This window comes from Opisthocomus hoazin, chromosome 12 (assembly GCF_030867145.1).
Source record: "Opisthocomus hoazin isolate bOpiHoa1 chromosome 12, bOpiHoa1.hap1, whole genome shotgun sequence".
Lineage (NCBI taxonomy): Eukaryota > Metazoa > Chordata > Aves > Opisthocomiformes > Opisthocomidae > Opisthocomus > Opisthocomus hoazin.
Genome location: NC_134425.1, coordinates 21,856,325 through 21,878,670, shown reverse-complemented (window position 1 = coordinate 21,878,670; position 22,346 = coordinate 21,856,325).

Here is a 22,346-nt window from a genome sequence, read left to right as displayed (position 1 = left end):
TCTCCCCACAAGAAGCAACTGTCAAGTAACTACACCCACAGCACCTAGTAGAAGCTGCATTTCCAGTGTAATAAATAGTCTCCTCTTCAAAAACGCAGATGTTCTACAGAAAAGATGCAAGAGACTTTTGCTCCACAACCCTGGTAGGTTACTGTGACTCTCATTAATAAGTAGGAAGACATCTGTTTAACTAGAAAGCTAGGGAGGTTAAAAGCCCTCCTAATGCATACTTTTGATTTCAGTTTTCCATGCCACATCTAAACAAACATTATCAGAATATGTTTTCACCCCCTTCAAAAACGCAAATACATTGTGAGACCTTAGCCTGAAAAGTCATTTCTTCCAGAAAACTGTACTTTTATTAAAAAATATTGATGAGGTATCAGAACAAGAAAACACATAATAATAGTATTTAGATCTCATTTCTCTTTGAAATTGTTTCTGAAACCCTGTTATTATGCAGATTTTGTCATGTTAACCTTCCTGTCTTTTGATGGTATTGGCCACGACAAAGAGAGAAAGTTCACTAACTCTTGTAAAATTAAGCTTTCTTCACAATGCAGGTTTTCAGATTCAGTCCTGTCCAGCCTCTGTATCAGCTCCATGATTCACATGAGCTTTGGGTCAAGCCTCAAGTGCCAGAATGAATTTACTGCTTATGGATGGCTTTTTTTTTCCCCATCATCACTATCTGCCCCCCAGTACTGGAGTATTCATTACTTTAGATCACGTTAATACCGTGCTTGTAAGAAGTAATTTTCCATCTTGAAGCCTTTATATTAAGCATCCCATTGCCTAAATTGGTTAAAAAGTTATTTACCTGATACAATTCCAAGTCCTGGAGCTGTCTAATTTGCTTTAATGCTTTTATTTCAGAATGCTTTACTTGTCATGAAAAATACATGACACATTACTGAATATAAATAATAGAGGTTAAGAGGCAGCTGGAGTGTTATGCAGTCCCCTCTCACACAAAGTGCAGTGTCACTGCCCTTAGTACAGTGTAATTTGCATGCAGGAATGGATAAATCTTAAAACACAGCAGCAGTTTATATGTAACCTACCAAAAAATAGGTAAATCACAGGTAAATATTTATATGGGATGTCAGCTGTCTCTTTTAGTCCATCAGGATACATTATTGTTTACTCTGTATCTAAATGACCTGTCAGACTGGAATACAGTTCTGAACCAAGCTTCAATAACAGAAATTACAGCTTTAAAAAATATTTTGCAGGTCCTTGCAATGCAAGGATACAAGATGCTAATATGTTATGTAAGAGATAAGATGGAGGACAAGGACAAATAGAGAATTAGTTACCTAACTTCACTATTGTACAGACAGTGGTGGTTCTTCCTTTCAAATAATTTTCAGGTTTTTGTTGTTGTCATTGCTTCGAAATAAAATCATCTATACCTTAACTGACAACTAAACAATCACTAAGTGACTGAAAGCTATGTCAAGAGACTGAAAATTAGCCTCAAGACTTCTTTCACTCAAAAAAACAGAAAACAACCCAATCTGCATTCCTGCATGACCTTAATCTGATTTTTACATTTTTCAGTTTTATACACACATCGGTTTCTGAGTTTGCATATTCTATATATACCATTTCTACATGCAAACACTTAAGCCCGATATCAAAACATTTGGCTTTCTAAGGGACAGGCAGACACAACCTAAATGCCTGTGTCTCATATTAGTGGCAACCCCGCTACATGTTCAAGTAATTCTCACCTGAGCTGGCACAAGCCTTCATCTAGCCCACCCTTAAAGCTGTATCTTTATTAAACTGTATTATTTCACCAAATTGTCACCACATGACATTACAGACATACGAAATCCCATGCAGTCAGCATTAGACTTGCTCACTGATCCCATTTTTACACTTACTGCACCTTCATCTGATGCATTTTCATAGCAGTACAGTATAGGAGGATAGGCTGGATGAAAGACGTAGCTAGCCTGAACAAGGCATCATTCTTACGATTTGTCTAGGGATCACATGCTGATCTCATCTACTGGAAGAAAGTCTAAGGCTGGCAAAAGTTATAGCAGCTGCTAGCTTTTGCTAAGTATAGGTCATTTTAATTCATGCCTTCATCTTGTAAAGGCTTCTCCATCAAACCCTGGTGTTAAAAAATGACCTACTGGTTTTGTATCACATACTCCCACGTAACGTGCTATCTGACATCTGAGCAGGGTCTATGCAAGTACAGAGAACGGCTGTGCAGAGGCTTATTGGAAAATCAGACTGCACCTGAAGAGACTGCTATCTTAAGGCATACGGTACGCCCACGCTAATTTTAGAAGGTGTTTCAAAATAAAAGCTTTAAATTCAGTTGAACAATGCAAAGGAAAAAAAAAACTTACAAAGCAGGATATATGTCCACTGTTTGACTATTTAAAAAATAAAATACAAATGCAAAAAAATACACCATAATCATGGTTATACTAATAGTCACAATAACATTATCATAAGATGAGTTGGAGAGATTTTAGCAAACTTCCTCCAGCGCCAAGGTGTGTCAATTTTTATTTCAAAGCTCACATAAGCCATATGAACTATAATTTAACCTTTTAATATTCATTCAGAAGATATTTTTAGTCCATGTGGAGAACAATGTTCATTGCATGTCTATTTTTATTTCTGAGCCACTAGTTTCAACACTAATGCTTGACAATAATTGATGATGCTCTTGCAGAAGATGGAATGCCATCTCCATGAAGAAGAAATATCACTTTGGCATAATAAATTGTTCCCTTTTCATTGCACGCATAAGCATGTTATACTGTAGATAAACCACAAGTGAGACTTGGAGAGTGTATGCTGCAAACCCTTTTGCAGGCTTCATCCAAAAGCCAGAACTCCATCCCCAGCCTTCTCCTGAAAAGAGCTTTTGCAGAGGGTATTGCCACCAGTGCAAAGGGCTCCACTGAAGACAGGGAACCAAAAAAACCCACAAAGATGTCAATGTAGGACATGAGTCTTCTTTCATTTGTTGTTCAAAACTGCTACCGTGTATAGGAAATTATTTCTAACCTATACATACAGGACTTCAATAATTCCAGAATCAGCGCTTCAAATTCTACTGCAGTTTTAGGAAAACAATTCCTGTGTTCATTTCACTGACAAGATGGGGTACATTTCATTTGCATCTCAGCCAGGGATCTATTAAGGCAGTAAGATTCTTTTATTCAGAGCTTCTTACCAGAAGAGTTTTAATCAATTTCAGATTGCTGAAAAAATAGCCTTGTAGATAGACAAGACTCTTCATACTGTCTCACTGACAAATCACTTTCAATGTAAAATTTCAAGACACAACACACTTAAATACTCAAAACCTCCACTGAAACAAACAGTAGTTTCAATCAAAGAGTCAAATAAAAACCAGTACAAACCTAAAAAAGTAAGGCCCTCAGAACCTACATACTTCTGAGACAGAAAAAGGCTGCTGTTAATGCAGTAGAGAGAGATCTATTTTAGATCCTTCTTTTACAGGAGCCCTCATGTGTGTAGTTAATGTAAGACAGGTAACACAGACTTCAGTAGGACTACTCATGAAAAAAGCCATGCTTGTATTAAAGTACGAGCAGGACCCAGACTTCTTAGAAGTCCTTTAATGCAGAAGACCACTACAGATTGTTCATGATAATATTTTAACATGTCATGTTTTACATATTTGCACTAAAAAACTGGCATGTAGTTACAACCAATACATGAGTTTCTACTACTGTGCTACTACACTGGTTTTATTAAAAACGCACATTGGCACCATGCCAGCAAGTGACAGTATTTTTGCACATGATTTTCAAATATATTCAGTTGAACTGCTTGATGCTGCTCTCTGTTATATCAATGGTAAAGTTTTCATCAGCTTTTGTGTGAATAACAGGGAACAATTCCACAAGTGTTATCCAATTTCCTTTCCTGGGGCAGCCACTGACTTCTCCTGTGACGCAAGTCACGTCTCTGTACCTTCTTCTATCCAGCTGTTACAAGGGTTACAGAACTATATGTTTGAGGCTGTTGGCTCAAATGTGTAGTTTGTTAAATAACAGTCTACAGGGAAAATACAAAATAAAATATTTACTTTAGACAATTTACCATGTCTTTTACATAATCTTAAAGAAAATCTCAAATACACAAGACTGGGAAAGGGCTTGTGAAGTCTTGTACTGACAAACCTAGATACAATTTTAGAAGAGAAAATTCTAAGAGCTCTGCAGCTGTCTGGCATTACCCCTCCAGTTTCCATGGATACAACATTAGATCAGCACAAACCAAGCCACTGAAATTTTTAAATGAGCTTAATTTTAAATCACCCTCTCTCACAAAAATCCTGGTGACAACAGACATGTTAGAAATAATTGAATTCTTTGGTTGAAAGCCCCCCCCCCCCTTGTGATATTACTAAAACAAAGGTTATAAAAGAGAAGAAAATAAATCTAACATTTTACCTTCTCATTTTAGGTAAGAAATACTACAAGCAGGAGAAAAGATCAGTAATATTTACAGGAAAAAAACGTTTTCCAGTTACAAGTTTGTTCTACAACACCAACAAAATTTAGAAAGAAGCTAGCCTTCTTTGCGGGGAGGAAAAAAGAAACAAAACCAAAACAACAAAATCAAGCCACAAAACCAAAGGAGAAGGTATATTTGCTTTTAGGACAACTACAAAAGGTGCTTTGCAAATGTATCCAACTTTGCTTGTTCGTGATCACAAAATATGATACTCCCAGACACAAATTCTGAATAAGCTAGAACATTTTATTAAACAAAGAATATTGGCCAAAAAAAATGGGGCTGAGAGGGAGACGATGCATTGCCTTTAGCAGAAGCATAGGGGGCAAGCTATGTAATTCATATGAGTATGTGTCTCATTGGAAACAAAACACTGAAGCAAGCAATACAAATAAGCAAGACTGACTGCAAGCAGGTAACTTTTAAAGACAGAAGGATGAACGAAAATCTCAAGCAAGAGGAGTACTCTTGGGTAATCAAGACAGACTTTACTACAAGTTTTGTTAGCTTTTATTTGTTTTGATGTGTACTAGGGAGTCTCATTTTAAACACCTCATTATGCTTTCTGCATCATTGTGTGAGCAAATCTAATGCCTTCTATTTCTGACAAGGAAACAAACTATACAGTTCAACCTTCTCAAAGAGGCAGGAAAACATGACTAAATGCAAGGAAGGAAAGTTTGGATTCCTTTCTCATTAGACACCGTTTTCACAGGTGTTAATAAATGCTTCAAGGTTTGCCAGGGGAGATTTCTGTGCCAATTTCTTCTATAATTTATTTTGAACTACAACCAACTTCCTCTTACGGATTTGATATTAATTACTAACTTTTCTGAGAAGAGCTGATATGCTAGGAAACTTTATGATAAGGGTGTTACTAATTCTTTCATGATTTAAAAAAGTTTGTGACTCATTAAGCCAAAACCAAGGTTCTAATGAACTGTTTAAATGAAAGGTGTAATATATGGTGAATCTTAAAATCTTAATTAAATTTCATTCTTACTACATTAAATGAATAATTTTTTTATACTAGTGGTTTCAGATTTCTCTGACTTTTCTCAATTGAATGGTTAGGAACACTTAAACTAATCATGTTCTACCCTCAGACATTTTGTGAGAATTCTACAAAATGCTCTCGTGATGCTTTGATGGGCAAATACGCAACATATACTACACTAGAGAGCAGACAGTAGACTGACTGGCAGAACCGAATTTTAAGTGATTAGCACACCATGCACATTTAAAGGCCGAATGCCTCATATTAAATTAAGAGACAAATTACATTTACAAGCTATGCTAGACTCAGGTATCATAGAAAGGTAACTGAATTTTGACGCAAACAAGCTTTTCTAATTGTTGGTCTGAGTCACCAAATGGACCAGCAACAGAACAAGTATGGTTCACCTCCTGCTCTCAGCCTCCATGCCCCTGTGGATACAGATCTCCAGAGGACACAAAACACCACGGAAAGAGTAGGAAGAGTGAGTAGCTAAACTGATCCTGCATCTAGTTTACTTTTCCTCTGGGGTCTTAGCACTTGGAAGGTAGCTAGACATGGAAGCTACAGTTCAAAACATTTTTTGCCTCCTTTTCTCAAAACTCAAGGTATAATCCATTTCTCTTGGTATTTGCTATTGCTATGCTGGTCCTTGGGCATACTTCTGGGCACACTAGCCTGTTCCATAAAGGATTCCACCCAAAATCTGTGCTGTCCAACTGCACCAAAACTTTCTACTAGGAATGACAAGCAGCCTATCCAAAATCAGAACAACCTCCATGAAAGAGAAACAATCCCCCTGCTCCACACTTTAAAGGACGCTACAAAAATAGAGTTAGAAGAGCTGATACATACAACATAATAATTAGGAAGGAAGTAGGGACATGTGAAATACTAATTCTGTAATGACAAAATGGTTCAAATATAATTTGTTTTTAGAGAATAAGGGCTGTTCAGGTTTCTCTCCAAAAAGGCCTTCCCTATACTCATGGTTAATGAGAGTCAGCAAGTACCAGCAAAAGAAGAGGCATGGAGGACTATGTGAAACTGAAAAGCAAAAACCCATGGGAAAATGACATGGCTTCATCAGCACAGCTATATTTTCTTTTCCTGTCATGCAGTTCAACCAGGAGAGTATACATCTCTCCCTTTCTTTTTATAAAGGAGGACAGAGCTAGGCTATAGAAAGAGGACAAATATATATAATATGTTACAAAAAATAGTAACATAACTACTTAATTTGCAAGGCTTTCCTTACAGCTTACTGCTAGTTTCCTAGTGTCTAACTACATAGCCAGAGGGAGTGGGATATATATACATATTCATTAGCAGTCTGCATGGCAAGGTTTAAAAAAAACAAGTAAGACATTAATGTGGAGAGTGTCAACAATTCAAGACAGGAACTATTTAAGTTACATGATTTAAAGTATGAAATAGCATCAAGGTATTCTGGGGAAGTAGAATTTATTTCTGTAACCCAGATACTTTTCCCTCTATAATCCGGCCACACACTATGTTACTAGCTTTCTGTCACTATAAAGCTTACTATTACAGGTTGCTGGGGATACGTAGAAGCACATAAGGATAATTTATCTCTCATGACGTGCTATATCAGTAAATATCCAAGGTACATCAGTTAGATAAATGTGGGATTCAAAGCTTAAGTCATGAAAAATTTGCTTGTTTACTACTTTTTTCAGAGAGATTTTTTTCATATTGCATAATATAAAAAGTTATAGAAAGGAAAGCTAGGCAGCAACTGCATTTCTTTACAAAACACGTTGCATGTGAACACAGACATGGTGCTTCTCCAAGGCAATGTAATCCAGAAGTGAAAAGGGTTTCCACTACTTCCAAAAAATTAGTTTGACAGCATGCATTGCATCTGTGCTTTTTTCAGTGCCTAAACAGGGAAGAATTGTTTTAATACCTTATATGAGTTGTATTAGCTTTATTGTTTCCATATAAACTGTTTTAAGACTAAAAATCCTAAGTCCTATGTGAAAAGAGGCCAAGATTAACCTCCATTATGAAATCATATATGTTATATGACAGAAGACCCAACACGTATTTCAGATTCATTGCTGATCAATGGCATCCCATGCTCATATAATTATTCTTATGACATAGCAAAGGAAAAGCCTTTCAAACTAAACAGCCAAATTTAATTATGCTACATCTTGACCTGGACATTTCATAGTCCTTCTCCAACTCCCAGTTCTCATTTAAACATGAGAGTCAAGTCAATGTATGATTTGTAGAAACCACCTCACAGAACCTGCAGAAACAGGAAAATGCTAACACCTTAAGATGTTAGTACTCTAATGCATAAATTGCAAAAGTACATCCTCCACTTCAGGCTTCAGTGAATCACCCTGTGTTGTGGTCCATACACGTGTGTATATATCTCCATGTACCTGTACGTACGGGGTTAAATAGGCCTCTACCTTTTACCATACACAGAACAGCCTCTACTGAAGTAATTGTGTGTGGCTTTAGGTTTGCAGAAACAGTCTTTAGGCAAATTGCACAGTATGAATTTCAGAAGTTTAGGTACTATACCCACCTTTGCAAGTAATTCTGTAAAGCTTTGTTCAATCCACTTGCCTTCTCTGTGCCTCTGTTTAGGCATCTGGAAAATTCAGAAAACAGCTAATGTTTCCCTAGTGTATTATAAGGAGGAATGCTCAGAAGGTGTTTCCAGGTAAGCAAGCAAGATTCCATGAAAACAAACCAGAAAGCCACAGTAATTTCTTCTTCGCTGATACAGTAAGTAACAAATTGTCAGCAGAAGTTAGACCTCTTTCCCAAACACAACCGGTGTCTCCAGGACGTAAGTATTTACCCTCTTATTTCCAAAACTGAGGCAATGACAGCATCTTCTGTTTTAGTACAATATGCTCTGCAGAACAACAACTCTATCCTCAGCCTCAAATCTGACACATTCCATATCCAAAAATACGCTGGCTACCCTTGGAGGTTTATATTTTCTCTTATACAGAATAATTTACACATTGATTTGGTCATTCTCTGATAATGGGAACAATTTCAGAGTAATTAGTAAGGGATTAAGTTTTTTTTTTAAATTTCATTGCTTTCTTTCCAATATCAGAAGCAAACTCTTATACCAATGCTGCTCTATGACTTTGGTGACCAATGTTTTATGAAGATCACATTAAATATTCACATGCACGAGAGAAGATGAGGTACAATTATCCTGAAAAGATGTTCCTGATCCAAGATACTTAAAGAATTTAAGTCCATTTAGTACTGAAGCCTGCCTTCGGTAAGCTCTTCCCCTTATATCTCATGTCAAAATATTGCTCTTAAATACATGTTAAAACAGAATAATTTTCAAATACACACACCACTTCTGAAAGCTTTATCGTAGCCTGTTCCCAAAGCACAAACTTAGGAAACTTGCTGGCAAACTGTCAAGATTTCAGAACATAAAATACAACATTGATAGAAAACTCCTATGACAAGATTAATGGTCTTCTACCCTTCAAGAACAACAGCAAAACCCCAGTTTCACTATGCCCTGGAACACAAAAATTATTAAAACTGGAAAATTAATTCATCAGGCCAACACAATTGAATATAATGATCTATGAAAGTACATAAATCTGGGGTCATGTCCATCTTATTTATATATTTTTTCGATTATGCTACAATAATTTCTCTTGAATTGGGATGCTAAGGCCATTAATGCATGAATACAGGTTCTTTGAGAGGGCATTACATCTGTGTTCTGTGGAGTTTTGTGAGATAACACATTTATATTTTGTTTATTTTCTTGTTTCTTCTTCTCAAATTTGCTTTCTGACATTTCTACAATACAACTATTTTAACATAAAAAAAAAGTTAACTTCATGCATATTCTCAGTGCATTCCACTGAGAATCGATATTGAGGTGCTACTATGAAAATATCATTAGTTATATTTGTTGCTTTCAGTGGAAGCACAGTCAGTTGTCCAATAAAAATGTTTAGAAAAATCTGCTAGGAATATCTAGGTCAACATACTTCATAAGCAAACTGAAAAGTAGTTTTGAAAAAAAAGGAAAAAAGGGCAAATTTTTGTGTATGAAAGGTATCTGGTGAAAAAGAGATAAAAGGTATAAATGAATGCAACTTCTTTTTATTTTCACCATTGATAAAGACCTCGTACAAAACTGTACCATAGCCAAAAGAGGCTACCTGTCTTACCAACATCAGTTAACAATGGAAATATATGAAGTAGCTTCAAAAAGCTGTTTGGTTACCTATTGATTTATCCATTCTTCTGTGTGGGCCAGTGAACTAATGAAAATTAAGAGATCTGAAACATAGAGACTGAAAATACGTCAGGTTTTGCCTCATTACAGAGGAAACAATAATGAAGAATGAAATAGGTGTTATTACAAAATATGAAGGCACAGAAGTATTTTTCACTAGTAACCCTGCGTAACAATGAGTGAAAAGGTGCACATTGTGAGGAAATACGTAAGAAAAAAAACCTGCCACACTGAACCGAACAAACTTGAGACAAATCCCCATAAATAAGGACTATCATTTACTCAGTGAAGTTATTTTTAGCTTTAAGAGGAAAAACATCAGAAACCTCCTTCCATTATTAAACTTCTATTTTCTCTGTGTTATTTGTTATAGGCAGTTGATAAAATCAAATGAAGACTGGAGACCAGAGTAACAGGTTAACTCTCCAAAGTGGGAAAAAAGGGGGAAAAAGGGAAAGACACCATGCAACAGCAAAGAACGAACATTAATTAGAGAAAAACAATGACACAAGTAATATACTGCATGCAGACAGCACACTCTGTATCTTCATTACATAGTCAACTTTCTGTTCTCATTTAAACACACATCTTTAATAGCATGGTAGGGTAACAATAAATTCAAATCTATAAATATGTGGGTTTGATCTCTCAAAGACCAAACAATTCAAAAAACTTCTTAAGCATGTAGTGGAAAAACAGCTGGAAACTGCAGTTTGATTTAAGAATAACAATATGGATCAAAGCAAAATACAACACAATTAACATGCTGCAGCAGTGAACCATGTCTTAACCTCCAAATCTGCCCACACGTGACGGCAGAGACTGAAAATGGCCCAAACTGTAGCACCTGTTATGCTGCATATTAAATCACAACTGTAAAGTTACGATTCTTAAACATAGAAAGAGCACATTTTCAGAATCAACCCATTTTTGCAATCTGCAATTCGCAGTATCCACTACTACCAAGTCAGTTTGTCACACGCTGCAAACAGACTTACTTGGCTTACACTGAGATGACAAAGGTGTTATATTATTGTGACACAATGTACAACAAAAGTCCCAGCTGGCTAAAGCGTTTAACACTTGAGGAAAGGGAAAAGGTAGGAAAACGGAACTGTTATGACTGCCCTGCATAGGCATATACATGTCTTCCTGCTTACTCTAAAAACTAATAGGAGTGCCACATTTGGAATATGGCCAAAGACTACCAATTAATGCAGAGGTTTACGCACAGTGTAGACTGGGAACATTCTTCCTTGCAGTTGCACTTCTGCCTTCAGAGACTAAGGAGACTGGTGGTGTGCCTCCAGGAAAGAATTCTGCGTAAAGAAGAATCAGAGGGATTAATTAAACGTTCAAAGAAGAGACAGAGGCAAGAAAAAGCAGGTGCCTTGGAATTAACATGTTCATACCCTCCCTCCTAAGGCAAACTTCTGAAAACATCATCTGGAAGCACAGAAAAATTGTACAATGCTCCTTGTAGGACATACCAAGCCAGTTAATCCACATGAAAGGACACAGCATTGATCAGAAAACCAGCTGCACCAAATAAGAACTTCTCAGGCTGACAAGGAATTGTTTTAGTACACTATATACCAGCTTTAGGACAACCTCAGTTCATAAATAAGTGCAATGAAAAGGTACAGCCTACATTAAACCTTAATATTATGGTTTTCTAGTGTATATGCAATATCTACAGGAGTGATTCCGTAAAAAAAAAAAGAAATTTAATTGTCTCAATAGATTTAGAATTGAGAACACAAAGACAAAACAACACAATAAGATTTATAAGGTTTGTGTTACATTAAAACTTTAATGTTTCAAAAATCTTTATTGAACATAAACTAGGAAATATGGTAATTGACATGCTGTAGACTCTTAGTGGCTAATGGGATGCATGCAGAAACAAAAATGAACTGAGATATTAAAGGACAAAGAGCAAAATGAGCAACTAAGTTGTTTCTATGGCTGCATTTGTTAGTGCAAAACCACCTTGGAGTGAAAATGAAATTCTATCGTAAGAAAATAAAAACATCTTAAGAGAATTATCTAAGCACAGAGTAAAGATTCTTTTCTTTTTTTCTTTAAATTCTAAATTAACACGAGTTAAAAGGTCAAATAATAGTAAGAAGGGAAAAGATAATGATGAGAGAGCAAAGTTCTAGAAGTGACTTGCTGGTAGACATGCTATGTCCAGCATTCTCCTCAGGTACACCATCTGAAAAACCTGTCCCACTTGGGAGGATATGTATCATTGTGTAATAGAAAAAAACAGAACCAGAGTAGTTTGTTTTGGTTTTAAATCTATTCCTAACCAAAATATACTCATTGAAAAGTCTGCCTTAAAGACATAAATAAGAGGCAAAAAGAAACTCTTTCATTAGCACCGCTGGAGCAGAATTATTTGCTTTGAGTAGTACTCGATGCACAGAGCAGAAAAACAGTTGCAAGGACATCAGCTGAGCTATTGCTGTTTAAGAGTATCAAAATGCTTCATGAGCATCTGCATTCATTCTGTTCCAGGTCTGAGGAAACTTCAGACTTTATTTCCCATCCGCAGCGTACTGTTGGTTTGTATCGCTCATGTCCTGTTATGTAACAGAGTAGGATTGACAAAATCCAACCTGACTTGACAGAACCTGAGCTGTCATCTGTGCAATCTGAAAAAGCACTTTTCTAATGCTGCAGTGACATGAAACTTTTTTTTTAACATCAGCATATTTTTTAATACTTAAGGCAAAAAAACCCTATCAAATAAAATACTTCATTGACACATGAATTCTCTAACAGTGCAATTGCTTTAGCATCATGGTTGTTCTCACGCACAGGGGTAGCTACGTTTTTTACCAGTTTAGTTAATTTTTTTGTTCCATGTGTTAGTTCATGCATAGTCCAAGGCTGAGTGTCTATTAATACACACCACCAGCAGCATCAATCACAGATGTAAAGGTTAGTTAAGAACTGATTTCCACCCTTTTTACTCCAATAGGAGCAAGAATTTAGACATCATCAATGTCATACTGAACCGAATATAAAATCTTTTTTAAGCAAAACAAACCAATATGTACTCCAAAGACCTGTGTATCTGCATTTGTAGCTAATGTGATTACAGTCATGAAACTTACACGTATGAAACTAAAACCTTACTCAGGACACAAAGCATGCATGCAACATTTTGACACACATTTTGGTCTCTATATGTTGCCAGAGTGCCCTTAATCTGCCAGCTACTGTTCTTGGTGATTGTGAAGCTGATAATGTCAGTAAATTGACATGAACCAGCATTGGTACTGAAGACAAAGTACCATATAATTTCATTATAAAAATAAGAAGCTTCAGCAAGACATTTCTTCCCAGATTCATTACATTTCTTCAAGATTCTGGTGGGCAAATTTTATGAGCTAAATCAGCTCCTGATGACGAGTGCTAAAGCCAATCCAAGTAAGAGGTGGTACTACTCTTCCTGGTAGCAAACCACTGTATCAGTTTAGACAACTTTTGACACCTCACCCAAAAGCATGAGGTTCCAGAAGATTCAGTAAGCATCATAACAGCTTGTAAATTCTGAAATGGGAAAGTTCCACTCTGCTCTACTGTACTGTTCATAATTTTTGTCTTGTGTTAGGTCACAGCACTTCAAACTCTCCACACATCAATTTAATGCAACAGTCCAACAAAAAAATTTGCAACTATTGACTCGGGAAGGCTCCAACATTCTCTACCAGGTGGGACCAAGAATGCAGTATGCAACTGCAGGGTCACAATGAAGAGGAGCATACACACCTCTCCCCTTCTTGTAGCAAAGGCCCAACCCAATCTGGGTGGGTCAGCCACCTGTGAAACTGCCACCTTGGCTGTAACCTCCATCTGTTGCCCGATTTCATTGACTGCCTTGCTGTACAAGCATTTATTCCAGCACAACTGGTAAAATGTAGCAGCTGAGTGAAGGGAAGAGAAAGGTGTCTCTGGATGGAAATCCTGGCTTACACTGTTAAACCACCACCTTAAAAGTAGACGAGCATGAAATTTAATCAGTCACTATAAACTTCTTAGAGAACAAGGATAATTAAGAGAAGGGCACAAAAAAGAGGAAAACAGGGTTAAATAGAAAATAAGAGGTAGAAAAATAAATGAAGTAACAACAAAAACATACCACAAAACATAAGAAGGGGGAAACTGGAGCAGAAAGTAACATTTCAAAAATGATGTTATTTGCAGACATACTGTTTAAAAGAAATTACGAGTGAACATCTTTCTCTGCAATTCCCAGATACACTGATGCAAATCATTATTATTTAAAAATATGTTTGACATTCTGAATGTGTCAATGTAAGTGCATTTTGTAGGACCCAGAGAGAAACAAAGCGAGAAATAATACTTCTTTTAACTTCATACATATGACAGACATTTAATGGCACTGCTGTCCATCTATCCTTTTGCAATATGGCTCACTGGTATGTTTCAATACGTTTCATTTAAAATTCAGTCAGACCACAGAGATCAGCTTTTCGTGTTTAGTTCCTGACAGCTTTTCTTAGTCTTGATATGAACCATAAAACCCTGTATAACTTTTCGTCTCATTGCACCAAAAAGTAATCTTTGATGTTACTCCTATGGGCCCCTATTGCTGTTTAAATATTTGACGCTAACAGATTTTTTGTATGGCAATGTTCTCCAAAAATCCACTTGAATACTCAAAAAGCATGCACCAAATTGATTGTTTTGGTAGGATATATTAGCAAAAGACTTGAACAAACCGTTAAATAAACTCAGATCTGCTGAACATGGATGTTACAGTACTCAGTTTGCAAAGACGTTTCGATATGAACCCCTAAAATCCAGTAAACTGGGAATCTATTGCCAGATCACTGCTTACATAAACAGGAAACTACTTCTGGCACCCTCGCCTGGTGAATTCAGCTGTTCTTGGCATATTGTTTCCACATGTGGTCTGAAGTCATCTGCTACCTATGACCTGAAAGCACAAACCTTTCCGAGTTCTACCTTGCTCTAATCTTACTTCAGTTTTCATGACAAAGCTTCAGTGAATTGCATAGACTAAAGCAACCAAACAGAACTATTCGTGTGGCAACAGCGACATAAAGGGGAAAAAACCCAAGTCAACAAGCCCAATTCCCAAATGCAAATTGGTCTTCAGTTCAAAAAAAGCAAAGAATAGCTGGGATGGTAGAATACTATTTTCAAAACTTTCAAAGTTAACTAGCCAGAGATCCTTGACGAAAAAAATCCAGTAGGAATTAGGAATTATGCGTAGAAGTACCACTTCTAACAGTGATGCAGACTTCTGTCACCCAGATCCTTTCAGGTACCTAGTCTCCAACACTAAGTGATTTTGAAAATTTTATGCGTTATGACGTCTTCTAAGTACCTGTGAAAGCAGGAAAGAATGTTTCTCTCATGTTCACCGTATATTTTTGGCAGCATCCAAAATGACTTTGTAGGAGAAGTATGTAGTAGCAGAGTGACCAGTAGGTGGGTAAAAAGTGGCCAGATATATTCTGCTTCCCTATAACTATGCTATTGACAGATGGTGGAAATATACTGCAAGAAAAGACTAGTTAGCAAAGGCTAGCAATAGCCTCTCTCTAACCTATGCAATAGGTACCTTTCCTGAAGTTATTTTTCTCCCTAGTGATAGATGCAACCCCATAGCATATGGCATTCATGCTTCATAAGAAGGGGAAATTCTATACATTCCAAATAGGCTCTTATAAATGTCCTCTAATGCACGACATACAAGATGAAGAGAATTGACACCAATGTACTCAACTAGTAAAGTACTAATCTAAAGTCATTTTATCAGATTTTATTAATCCCAACAGATATCTTGCCCTACCACGTCGTCTCACAATTCTAGTATTGGCTAGGAAGATACAAGCTTAGCAAGTAGTAATGTACTAAAAATGCTACCACATTCAGAATCCTTTCCTGAAACCATTGTGCTGATTCTTAATACAATGAGTACTCCTTCATGTTCATTCCATTTCTCGGTAGGTGGAACTTTGAAATACTTTATACAAGAATAATCTATGATGATGTCATAGAATACGGATACTATACTGATGTTATAGGATACTGCATATATATTACAGATCAATGCAGGCACAACAGAAACAATGTGTAATACTGCTTAGATCCACAAGTCATGTCTTCAAACAGGTTTCTGTTTACCGTTCCTTTTCACAAACCTCTGCATTCTGGTACTTATCAAGTTACCATATTTACAAACCAAAAGAAAGGGAAGCTGTCAAACAACTTAAACGTGTATTTTGCCTTAACAACCACCCAGTTTGGCAGGCTCAAGAGATCCAACAGCATTGACTATTGACCAGAATTATTAGGTAACTTCTTAAATTGTATGCATTGCAGCAATTTTATGTGATATAGACATTCTTATATAAAGCAATTTCACTACTTTTCTTGGACATCAGGAAAAGGGTTAAAAAAAAGAAGTTTTTAAATCTACAGATTATTGCTTTGGTGTCACTTTGAGAAACAGCACAACATAACTATTGAATATTATGTTTTTAGGAGGAACACTCAAAACAGTTACCACTCCCCAACATAGTGCCTAACCTCTCCCTTCATCTTATTGTCTCTGCTTAACACATAGTCCTAATTTGACAAATAAAACTCATATTGTCCCTTAGTACCTCCGTAACATCATCATACTATTATGGATAGAATTTAAGTGCATGACACAGATCAGAAAAGCTAAAGGTTAAAAACACAATACAGATTATAGTGCAGAAATGCTTAAATGACATAAGGTTACTTCTCAGAACATGATCCTTTCCTCAGACATCTGTTTCACAATTTTATTTTTGTATTCTTAATATTGCTACTTCAAAGTAAAGAAATCAAATCCTTAGCTTCAGTGGCAAACAAGCAAACATGAAATATCAGTATTGGGTTTTATTATACAGTTAAAACTTACACTGCACACATCAGGATAACCTACTGATATCTTGATATAGCACTTCAGCTACTCTAACATCAGCATGAAATCTGACTAATGTTGTATATGTAATGGGTCTATCAATAAACTTTGGATTTTTCCTGGCCAAAATGGGCTTTGAGTTGCATTCACTATTTCTTAGGTGTTGCAGACGTATCACATCAGAATGTATAGAACTTGGAGTGGCCTGCTAAAAATAATATGTTTCTCTTGTAAACATGTCACAATAGAAGAACTTTTATAGATCCCTTTAAAAGATACTGCTTGATTTTCTCCATTATTTTTGCAGTTTAGAAAGGTAGAATGAGCAGTCAAATAACCTGCTAGATGAAGGGAAATATCCTGTCTGAAATTCAGAACAGTATCAGTAACATCCTTCAGGTTGAAAGAAAATAATTTTCAAAGATAAATTTGATCTTCATTTTACTGCACCACACTGATCCTTCACTTTGCAAAGTTCTTAAATAAGGATATTTATTACCAAGTAATAGCCTTCTCAAGACAGCTATTTTTCCTTCCTGTGCACACTTGTGCAAAGGAAAATGGACATTTTCTGCCCACAATACAGAAGCCACAGATTTTACTTTAAACTCTCTAAAGAGAGCTCATTGCACTGAGGTTCCTAGAGCTAGCATATAAATCTCAAAGACCATCTGAAGGGAAAGGTACCATCTTTAATACTAATGTTTACAGACAACCAAATATTTTTTTTTTAATGTAGGTTTATTTCCTTGTATAATGCTTAAATTATTCAAAGTAAATTTGTTCATGCTTCCAGGTTTTTTTTGGTTTGTTGGTTTTAGAAGGACAATACATAATGTCAATGGCTTAACAGCTTATTGATTGCCAATAGTCACATATTAACATTTCTACTATACCAATTTACAGAAAATTTAATGCTTCATGGATTCTGCACACAAAGAAGAGTTCAAAAGCACACTAGGTAGATTTTGAAAGCTTTAGTTAGAATACAAAGGGGTCAAATTCCTTTGACAAAATGACTGGTAAGTGGGATCACTGAGACTTGCACACAGTTTCATTTAAAAAAGCCAGCTCACTCTTAGGCATTGTTCCTTAAGTTCTCACAATTCTGGTATTACATAGCCAGAGGAGACACAAGTTTAGAAATTGCTTCTTATGCAGTATTCTGGCTCGCAATTGTACCAAATGTGACAGGACAGAAGCATTATTCCTATTTCTGGAGTAGAAAAAAATATAGGTTACATCAGTATCAGAAGGGCAACTCCAGCCTGCAGGTGTTATAACTAAAGGTAAGAGGATATACAGTTTGAACAAACATGTATCACGAGTCACTTGTGTCTCAACTTTGAGTACAAACAAAACAGGGAGTGACAGCATGCAAGAAAAACAGGGCTTAGAAATGCAGAACTCAACTAATATCACTAAAGTAATTTCAGAGAGCTGCATTTTGCCATATATTTAGACCTAGTAAACTGAAAGCGAAGTTATCTTGTTAGAAATTCCTTCAACTATCTCACTTCTCAACAGCAAAGATGCTGTAAAAATGTGTACTGACATTTACAGCTCAGATAAGATTAATTAAAGCATCAGGAAATAAAACTCCAAAATTAGTCCTGGAAAAGCTGCAGGTGCCAAACTGCTATTTACAGACTGAGGGGACGTAATATTTTAAAATTAAACATTGTCATGCATCATCTACAAAGAGATAAGAGGAGAAATACATAGCTAACTCAAAACAATACTCAAATATCAGCAAAAAGACAACTACAACCAAGATCATGATAGTTAGTTAATCTTTCCATGGCATTTAAACAGACGTAACATACCACTAACAGAAGACACCAAACCTAGGGAGCTAAAAGCTTTTCTGAGGCTATTATGTTCTCTCTCCCATTTTATTTCCTTAATTTTGTCTACAACATTACTTCGGGCCATTTCTTAAAATTTTGTGCAGTATTTTAGAACAGTATCTCCACCTCTACTGGTCAAAGGGCTAGAGAAAGAAGCCAAAGAAACATGTAGCATACTTGTTTTGTTTCTTTCCTCTCTCTGCAGTCACCTGGAAAGCTATGGACTGCACTCTAAGCAGCAGCCTTCATGAAAACTTAGAGCTATTATTTAGGAAGTGATAGCAATGAACATCCTACGAAATACGGTGAACAGTCTCTTAACAGCACACTTTCAATACAAGAACTTAATTTGGTTTAATGAGATCACCCCAAGCCTTCTGCGCAAAACTGCAAAGTAGATGCAAACTTGATACAATCTTACTTAAGCCAAACATTCTCTTAAAATTTAGATATTTGTTGCTCGGGTGGGTTTTGGGGTTTGTTTAAGCTAGGATTTTCTCAGAGCAATCTGAGTCATCAAACATAAAAATTAAATTTAAAAACACAAGCCAAACATTCTCTTAAAATTCAGATATTTGGTGTTTGGGTGGGTCTTGGGGTTTTTTTTGTTTGTTTGTTTGTTTGTTTAAGCTAGGATTTCCTCAGAGCAAATCCGAGTCATCAAACATAAAAATGAAATTTAAAAACTGATCTGTCAGTGAGGTCTGATCTTTTTGCCCTCTACACAAATGGTGTGATTTAATGTAAGATGCCTCTGCTATCTCTGAATAAGAATGCTTCTGGGTTTTGTGCACAACCTACTCCTGCTGGCATGACTTCAACACTTACTGATCACGTATGTTAGATTTAGGTGTAGAAACGGCTAGTTTATTTATCAAGCTTAGGAATGAGATAAGCAGCGAATGGTGCCAGAAGCAGCTCTACACATGCACAGAAGCAGAGCTTTGAGTTGCACACCAAACTTCATACCTACTCTTAAACTTCAGTGCTTTCGTTCTGTCTAAAGCTCATTTTCTACCTGCATCTCTTCTTTGTGTCTCTAAGCATTTACTACTTATGGTTGTAAAAACTAATGCTCATCACAGAAATATAGATAAGAAGAACAATCGAATTAAGAGAAATTGAATAAGCATTCTGTCTTGGAGAAAGAACAAAATATTCCCCCCAAAATGGACGAAGCACTGTGAATGGATTTGAAAGACAATTACTGTAATTTTAAAAACTGTATTAACTTGCTATGTGCTACATAATGGTTCTACAGCCATTACAGCCTTGTTTAGAATCCCACTTCCTTTTTTTTTCATCTGGTACTCATTAATGTGCTATTTATACAATCTATTTTGTCAACTGCTCTATTTAATGTATATATAAAAATCTTGACTAACAAGATGGCAAAGGAGGGTAGGGGAACTTTATATCCCTATGAAATAAAATTCTTTAAGGTGTCAGCAAGTGCTGTCAGTCATTTATTTAGGAAAAAGTCCACATTCTGGACAAAATGTTAACACTGTCTTTTCAGGTCATACTGAATTTCCATGCCTAATTCCTAAAGGCAGTTACTCTATTAAGATTGCTCAAGTGGAAAAATAAACTCTTTACAAGCAAGTAAAAGAAACTCATACTTCAATTAGCTCACAGACAGGTTTCCATCGAACCACTTTGCACAAGTACTATTCATTAGCACGGTTACCTCATTCCTTGCTTGTATGTTCTAGAGAACGCTCATATTTTTCTTTAAAGATCTGAGTTACAACAACTGCTGTATTACTCATTTGTATACAATCTGACTGCCAAACATGAAATCTCTCTGACAGTTAAAAAAGCCTAAACATTTCACAGAATCACAGAATGTTAGGGGTTGGAAGGGACCTCTGGGGATCATCTAGTCAAACGCCCCTGAGCTTTCAGTCAGTCTCTTCAAAATACCATTTCAGAATTTTATACAAATAAGTTCTTCCTGTGCTACTTGGTGAGCACTGTCAAATAATACTAAATTATTTTTGCTTTCACTATTCACAGATTCTTGATGTAAGAATCGTATGAACTTTATAGCCTGAAATAACTTTCACAACTTTGAATTGCTAATTATTTAAATGGAATTTCTCTGGAACAGGTTGGTTTCATTATCTTGAGTTGAGACATGCATCACAGGTTGTGAGTGGTAGGTCCTGAATTTAAAACCTCTTTCTAAATTGAAGAGTTCTTCCGCTGTAATCTAAAGCACAGCAGGCATAATTTTTATACAAATGACTTGAATCACCATGGGAAGATGTAATGAGGGTTTCCTCACATGAATTAGAGATTTGAAGTTCAGCAAATTCAGAACAAGCACTCCTTGATTTTCTAGCCTGGAGAGCCAGTAGCATTCTCCACTACAACTGCTCGCCTAAGCAAAAAACAGATTCACAACCCACTCTTTTGAACTCATTCATTTCTTCTCTGTGCAAAAGCATTCATCAATGAATTGTCAGAAAAAGCTTCATGACTTTTTAAAATACAAGATTTCACAAAAAAAAGGACAATACAGAAGACAAGGAGTCCAGAGCACCAACTTGATAACAATAAATCAAACTGTAAGGAAAAGCTAAGGACCTGCAAATGGAACAGAGAGAAGATACTCAGTTTTTTTCCCTGAAAGTATGCTGGAGAAAGAAATAAATTACTAATACTGAAGAAGGAAAAGCTATTTACTTTGAAGAACGTTCTTTTTCAAGATTTGCATCTTATGAGCAATTGATCAAGATACCTGCTTACTTACAGCATTACCATAGCCCACGTTCATTTCCACTGAAGCAAAGTGGTATTCATAAGCGAGTGAATTAGACTTTCTCCCTGTATTTAAGGGAGAGTCAATAGATTCAACAGTTCCAGATTCTAGACTTCCACTTACAGTTTACCTCATGTTCTTAGTAGCAACTAGGATCTCCAAACACTACTATTAGAATGATTTAAGAACAAAAGCTAGAATATTCTGTGTATTTTTCCTCACTGTAACAATAAAGATTATATAAAATATAACTTGAGGAAAGCATAGTTTTCCATAATGGCTATTCTATACTGGATTATCTAAAGTTTACTTAACTTCTTGTAATGGGAAACAAACAAACAAAAAACCTCAACAAGGTACCATTCACTTTAAAAAGCAATCAACTTCTAACATTGAGGGCTCCCACACACAAACTAATTTGGAAAGAACTTCAATTCTGCACTACCTGGGTTATATGAATTGTTTAAAAACAACTACCATCAATCTTCCCACGACTTCAGCTCCTTTCCATCTCATGACTACTATTTGCAGCATTTTCAAGTTAAGGTTCAGCCCTCTTGCAAAACCTGATGGTTTGGAAGGAAGGGACTTTTTCCTTCTGGTCTCCAAAGACAGCTGTACTTCATGCTGTACTTCACACTCACAAGCTTTTTATCTGAACCAATATACAAATAAAAAGTAGATTTAAACATCTGTATTATGTTACATTTTGTCTACATTTATGATTTTGTCAGCACAGAAATTTTGCTTAACATATAAAAAGGGGGAAAAGCCAAGATTTTTAACTATTCAGGAGATCATGTTGCTGCCAGAATCCCCGAGTGAACTAAACGGGGCAGTAGTTATTGCAATGCAAAAAAAGGGCAAGTAACTATTTTCCCTTCTATTAGCTGGAGTAATTTTCATTTTATTGCATCTAAAATATTGCTACTAACATCTACAGCTTTCTATACAACACCATATGCAAACCA